The sequence below is a fragment of the Salvia splendens genome, chromosome 5 (genome assembly GCF_004379255.2).
Source record: "Salvia splendens isolate huo1 chromosome 5, SspV2, whole genome shotgun sequence".
NCBI lineage: Eukaryota > Viridiplantae > Streptophyta > Magnoliopsida > Lamiales > Lamiaceae > Salvia > Salvia splendens.
The window spans coordinates 30986528-30993305 of record NC_056036.1 but is presented as its reverse complement, the minus strand read 5'-3'; the positions used below and the strand labels follow the sequence as shown (position 1 = coordinate 30993305).

General features: G+C 39.5%; 1 pseudogene; it reads right to left on the bottom strand.

Annotated features, from left to right (window-relative positions):
- Positions 1-376: 376 nt before the first annotated feature.
- On the bottom strand, positions 377-6407 carry LOC121804095 (annotated as a pseudogene).
- Between the last annotated feature and the right edge of the window lie 371 nt (positions 6408-6778).

Sequence of the window (6778 nt, the reverse complement as noted above, 5' to 3'; positions counted from 1 at the left end):
GTATGCTAGTGTTATCAAGTGATGATAGAGTAACAACTCACTCCCTTTTCTCCTAATGCTCATGAAGTCAACTTAAGAATTTCCAAACTTCAAATAAAACCCTTCCACTGCGGAATTCTCTCGTTTCTAGCATCTGTGGTTTAAAACATGCCATATGCAATTCCCTCAATAACGATATCTAGCTTATTATATATTGATGACGAAGTAGCAATAAGCCAATATATTTAGTTCAAATGTCCACATGTTTTTCTCTAATATATATTTCAATCGGCCCCTACAATCTACTTTGACTGTGTGTATCATAAACAAGAGATGGTTGGCATAGATACTCAGTATTTCATAAATTAATGCATGCAAGAAGACACCTATTTTCTTCTCAAGGCATATAACTATATAAGATCCCTCTATATGCATATTTGTTCTTCAGAAAAACAAACGCATACTTCAAGCTTATCAGCGTATAATTCACATAGAAAGAGGTGGCTACCATGTACTGGAAGCATCCATTGTTACAGGCATAAGCATGGCTGCTAGAAACACACCTTCTTCATTGGCAGCTCATAGTTGATCAACATGCAAGCACAAAGAGGCGCCTCAACAGATCCAAGAAGCGGAAGGCAGGCATCGGTAACAATGACAACAAGCGATTTTCGCTCCTCATCACCTTCTCCAACAGCTTCCTCCCCTCTTCCTAAGCTATTCCATCTCATAGTGGCCTGCCTAAACCTATCCAAAACCTCCGCTCTCTCGACTTCAGAAAGATCGCTGTACTATGAAACGAAAGCAAAATTGAGCATCGATGAAACCTAATCTTAATCATAGCACCAAAAGAGAGAAATAAAAAGATAGTAATCATACTAACAAACTCATGAAGATTAACTTCATGAATGCAGAGAGAAAGAGAGAAACGATATTTGAGAGAATGATAAAAACTTTTATTCAATGAATTCAGATTTATTCGGTGCATAGCTAACAAAAACACTTAACTAACTAACTAACTAACTTCCAACTGTCACAAACTAACTAACTTCCAACTTCTCTTCTCATTCCATAGCAGAGCTCGAGTGTAGGTGAGGTGCATGGTCGTTTGTATGAGGCTGCATGGTTGATTGCAGCTGCGTGAGGATGATGATGAAGATGGCTGCAGCTGTATGATGAAGGTGATGAGATAGCATCATTAATAGGACCCCTCAAGATGGACTATATAGACTCTTAAAGTCCATCTTGAACAACAGATTGTTGAAAGGAGTAGTGGCTAGAGGTTTAGTGAAAATATCAGCAAGCTGTAGATTGTTGTGAACATGAACAGTTTTGATCACTCCTTCAAGGATCTTGTCTCAAACGGTGTGGCAATCAATTTCAATGTGTTTAGTGCGCTCGTGAAATACGGGATTGGTGCTGATATGAACAGCAGCCTGACTATCACAATACAACGGAACCGGCTTCTTTACTTCCAAGGCAAATCTTTGAATAAGGCAATAATCCATACCACTTCGCAGCAAGCAAGTGCCATTGATCTATATTCGGCCTCGGCTTAAGATCTAGAGACAGTATGTTGCTTCTTGGATCTCCATGAAATTAAAGAAGTGCCCAGAAATAGACAAAAATTGATCTTCTAGTATCTGGACAGCCAGCCCAATCAGCATCAGAGAAGATGCTTAAAGATGGATCTGCCTGGGCTGAATAGAAAAGACCATGGCCTATTGTGCCCTTTAAGTACTTGAGAACTCTTTCAGCGGCGAGTAGATGGTCTGAGCATGGTTTAGACAAGAATTGGCTGAGCTTGTTTACAGCAAAAGTGATGTCAGGTCGTGTGATGCAGAGATATACAAGTCTTCCAATGAGTCTTCTATATACTGTTGGATCAGAAAGGGGTTCTCCTGCATCCATCTGCAGCTGTTTGATGGAATCCATGGGAGTGGCTGCTGGTTTGCAACCAAGTAATCCAACATCGGTTACAAGATCAAGTGCATATTTGTGTTGAGAGATAAAAATTCCAGTTCCATTTCTCGCTATCTCAATACCAAGAAAGTATTTAGGTTTACCAAGATCCTTGAACTTAAAGTGGTTGGTAAGGAAGGCTTTAAACTCGGAGATCAAGGATTCGTCACTGCTAGCCACCAAAATATCATCAACATAAATAACAACTCCAAAGAATTTTCCAGCTGAGGAATGTTTGAAGAAGAAGGAATGGTCAGATTCAGATTGGACCAAACCAAAACTAGCTAAAACCTGAGAGAATTTGAGGTACCATTGTCTGGAAGCTTGTTTGAGGCCGTATAGAGATTTCTTCAACCTGCAAACAAGCTAAACCAGAACCTGGTGGAGGATCTGTGATAATCAGACCAGGGGGTAGAGTCATGTAGATTTCTTCATCCAAATCCCCATACAAGAATGCATTATTGATGTCTAGATGAGCCAAGGACCATCCTTTTATGGCTGCAAGAGATATCATCAACTTAATTGTGGTGAGTTTTGCAACAAGTGAGAAAGTGTCATGGTAATCAACGCCAGCCTATTGAGTGAAGCCTTTGGCAACTAAACGTGCCTTGTATATTTCCACAGTGGCATCAGCTTTGAATTTTATCTTATACACCCATTTGCAAGAGATAGGTATCTTGCCTGGGGGCAGATATGTGATCAACCAAGTATTGGTTCTGATCAAAGCTTGCAGCTCATCTTGCATGGCCAAAACCCACTCTGGGCATTGATAGGCCTTTTTATACGATGAGGGTTCAGTGAGAATAGAGAGAAGGCTAATGAAGTTGAGATATGGCTGAGATAGTTTTGATAGAGAGAAATAAGATGAGATGGGGTATTTAGAGGAGGTAGTTACTAGTTACAAATGTAATCAGTGAGATGAGATGGAGTTTTAAGTGATCTCTCAGATCTTGAGTGAGTAGATATGGAAGAACTGGGCTCATTTTGTGGAATGATAGGTGTAGGAATGTTAGTGTGAGCAGGAGATTGGTTGGAAGAATGTGAGATATCTGTTGGAAATTCAGATTCATGAAATGAGACATTTTTGCTTATGAAAATGTCCTTGGTGTCTATATTCATGACTTTGTATCCTTTGTAGCCAGAGGGATATCCAATGAAAATACACTTGATAGCTCTGGGAGAGAATTTGTGTTTGCTTTTGTCCAAAGTGGATGCAAAGCAAAGACATCCAAAGACTTTTAGATGTGTGTAGGATGGAGGATTTTTGAAGAGGGCTTGAAAAGGAGTTATATGATCTGGTAGAACAGATGATGGAGTTCTATTTATGAGAAAAGAGGCTGTGAGGATGCACTCTCACCAGAAAGGAATGGGCAAATGGGACTGAAATAAGAGGCTGCGGGCTACATTGAGTAAATGGCTAAATGCTTATGTTTCCTCTCAACTCATGCATTTTGTTGTGGAGTTTCCACACAAGAATGCTGAGCTATAGTCCCATAGGCTGAAACGAGGGAATGAAGGTTGAATTCAGGTGCATTGTCACTTCTTATGACTTTTATTTTCTTGGAGAATTGAGTGTGGACAGTAGAAAAGAACTGAGTTAAGACAGATTGGACTTCAGATTTGTGTATGAGAAGGAAAGTCCAAACAAATCGTGTGAAATCATCAACTATGGTTAAGAAATATTTGAAACCATCGTGTGTAGGGGTAGAAAAAGGTCCTCATACATCACAATGAATCATATCAAAAATCTCAGATGAAGTGTATTTTGAGATAGGGAAGGGAAGTTTCTTTTGTTTGGCAATGGGACAAATACGACATGTAGTAAGATGTGAGTTGGATGTAGACAAAATATTGGATAATAGTTTCATTTTATTGAATGAAGGATGGCCCAATAGTTGATGCCAAATATCAAGGCTTATAATAGAGTTTACAGAAGCAGAAATCAAACAAGGTGTAACACTATCTCTGGAGGAAGGCGGAGATGTATCTGTGCTACAGCATAATGGTTCTGAAAACTCAAAAATTTAGAGGTTCCCAACTCGATTACCCTTCCCAATCACTATCCCCAGTGAAGCTTCCTGAATTTGGAAGTTATTGTGAGTGAAAGTGACAATGCAGGCTGAATTTTGGGTGAGTGCACTAACTGAAATCAGATTGAATGAAAAAAATGGAACATGTAGAACATGAGAAAGAGTGATGAGAGGGGTAAGTTTTACAGTACCTAGATGAGTGACATGAGCTGTGTTGCCATTGGGAAGATTTACTGATGCATTTGCTATTGGTGAGGTAGAGTTGAAGAGAGATTGATCATAGCATACATGATGAGTAGCTCATGTATCTAGGATCCATGTAGATGAGCTTGAACAAGAAGATGAAATAGAATTTATGGAAGGAGTGCAGAAAACAGTACAAGAGAAGTTGTTTGAGACAGGAGTTGATGATTGAGCATGGAGATCACTGACTGTAGTAGTGCCTGGAGGGGAGGGATTGTAGAGTTTATGGCTCTGCAAGAGGCTGATATTGATCAAAACTTGGCATATTAGCAGTGTCTTCAACAAGATTAACAGACCGTTGCTGATGAGGATTAGAATTTCTAGCAAATCCAGATGATTGTGGAGGTTTTGCAAAGCTAGACAATTGTGGATATTTTTCCTTTCCACTTCCAAATCCAGGTGGAAAACCATGAAGAATAAAACATTTCTCAACCGGATGATTAGTTCTTCCACAGTGAGAGCATAAGAATTTGTTATAGCCTCTGCCAAATGAAGATGCTGCATTAGCAAAAGGCAATTCACTTGTGACTGGAGCTCGAGTAGGAGCAGAAGATATGTTGTTTCCATCAATCAATCTTTGTCTCTCTTCCTGAATCACCAATGAGAAAACCTTAGATAGAGAAGGTAGAGGAATCATTGAGAGGATGTGAGATCTAAGCTGAGAGAAAGATGCATTCAAGCCAATAAGAAATTGCATAGTGCATTCATTCTCTTGATGTTGATTCCACTTTGAAGCACTACCACAAGTGCATCTAGCACATGTACACCATGAAGTAGGCTGGGAATTTTTGTATTCATCCCATAGTATACGGAGATTGGTGAAATATGTGTTGACATAAGAGGATCCTTGAGAGAGAGATGAGTTGTTGTCGAAGTTGGTAAATTCGAGCTGAATCACCAGTGGAGAAACGCTCTTTCAGATCAAACCAGATTACATATGCATCATCGAGGTACATGATGCTCGAGCATATTTGTGAAGAAACAGAGTTGCGGAGCCATGAAATCACCATGCTATTGCAACGGATCCATGGCTGATAGAGAAGATCATCACGAGCCGGACGAAGAATGGATCCATCAACAAGCACAAGCTTATTTTTAGCGAGGAGAGCTGTGCTGAAGGATCTGCTCCAGGCTGCATCATTAGATCCAGTGAGTTGTTGTGGAACAAGTGTGATTCCCGGATTATCACTTGGATGAAGGAAATATGGACTAGATGTGTCCTCAGTTGGGAGCTGAGCAACTCGATTGCGATTATTCATTGCAATAGGAAGGATGTAAAAGAGATCAGAGAATGAGATCTGAATGTGAGTAAGATTGGAGAAGGAGATCTGAGAAGATCGGAGAAGAAGATCTGATTATTCGAAGAAAAACTGGAGTAGAGGAAGAATGCAGAAGCATTTGTCACTGATACCATAACAAACTCATGAAGATTAACTTCATGAATGCAGAGAAAGAGAGAAACGATATTTGAGAGAATGATGAAAACTTTTATTCAATGAATTCAAAAGTGTACAACACACCTTATATATTCGGTGCATAGCTAACAAACACACTTAACTAACTAACTAACTAACTTCCAGCTGTCACAAACTAACTAACTTCTAACTTCTCTTCTCATTCCATAGCAGAGCTCGAGTGTAGGTGAGGTGCATAGTCGTTTGTATGAGGCTGCATGGTTGATTGCAGCTGCGTGAGGATGATGATGAAGATGGCTGCAGGTGTATGATGAAGGTGATGAGATAGCATCATTAATACATACTAGCGGGGATACAGAAACATAAGTCGATAGAGATTGGAGCATATGGTATCCAGCTCGTCCCGAGTGCTGCAGCATACAATCATCGAAAGAGAAGGACGCCTCCCAGCCATGCCTAGGAGACCTAAAAGGGTTTCCTGATCCAGAGAATTTAACAATAATCAAACTGTGCCGAGTTCAGCTCAAAACCTGACAAAATCAAATGAAGAAATAAGAAGTAATTGCGCCTTCAACCATCTTGAATTGGAGTCTATCAACAGCGAGGTAGAAATGGCGTTGCGGGCTGAAACATTATACATTTCAAATTAATTTCCAATTTCTACTCTGCTGCATCAAACAAGTGTGAAAAACTTTGTGGGGAGAAATGGAGAGAGAAGGTACCTGAAAGAGGGGGGCGGGGATGGAGAGGTGGAGAGTGGAGATTCAGAGGCATCCATCTCTTCCAACTCTACACAGAGAGCTTCGTCTGTGCTTAGCTATGAAATTAAATTATTATAATTATCTATTTTTATTTTCGTTTCATCTACAAATTATAAAATAAATAAAATTGCAAGAAAATAATATACAGTGAAAGAAATAAGTGAAAGATCATTTTTAGCTTCGAGGTCATGAAATTCATTGGTGGACTATCGAGATTGTTACAGTGTATGAAGAATTTCAAAAGATGCAGAAATAGAATATTGAATGAGAGTGAAATGAAGGGTCGGTGAATTGATTTCATGAATGATGGTATTTATAGATAAAAAGACATTTTTACAATTAAATAAATCATTTGTGGCCGTCACGACACCTGTAATAGTGTCGTAAA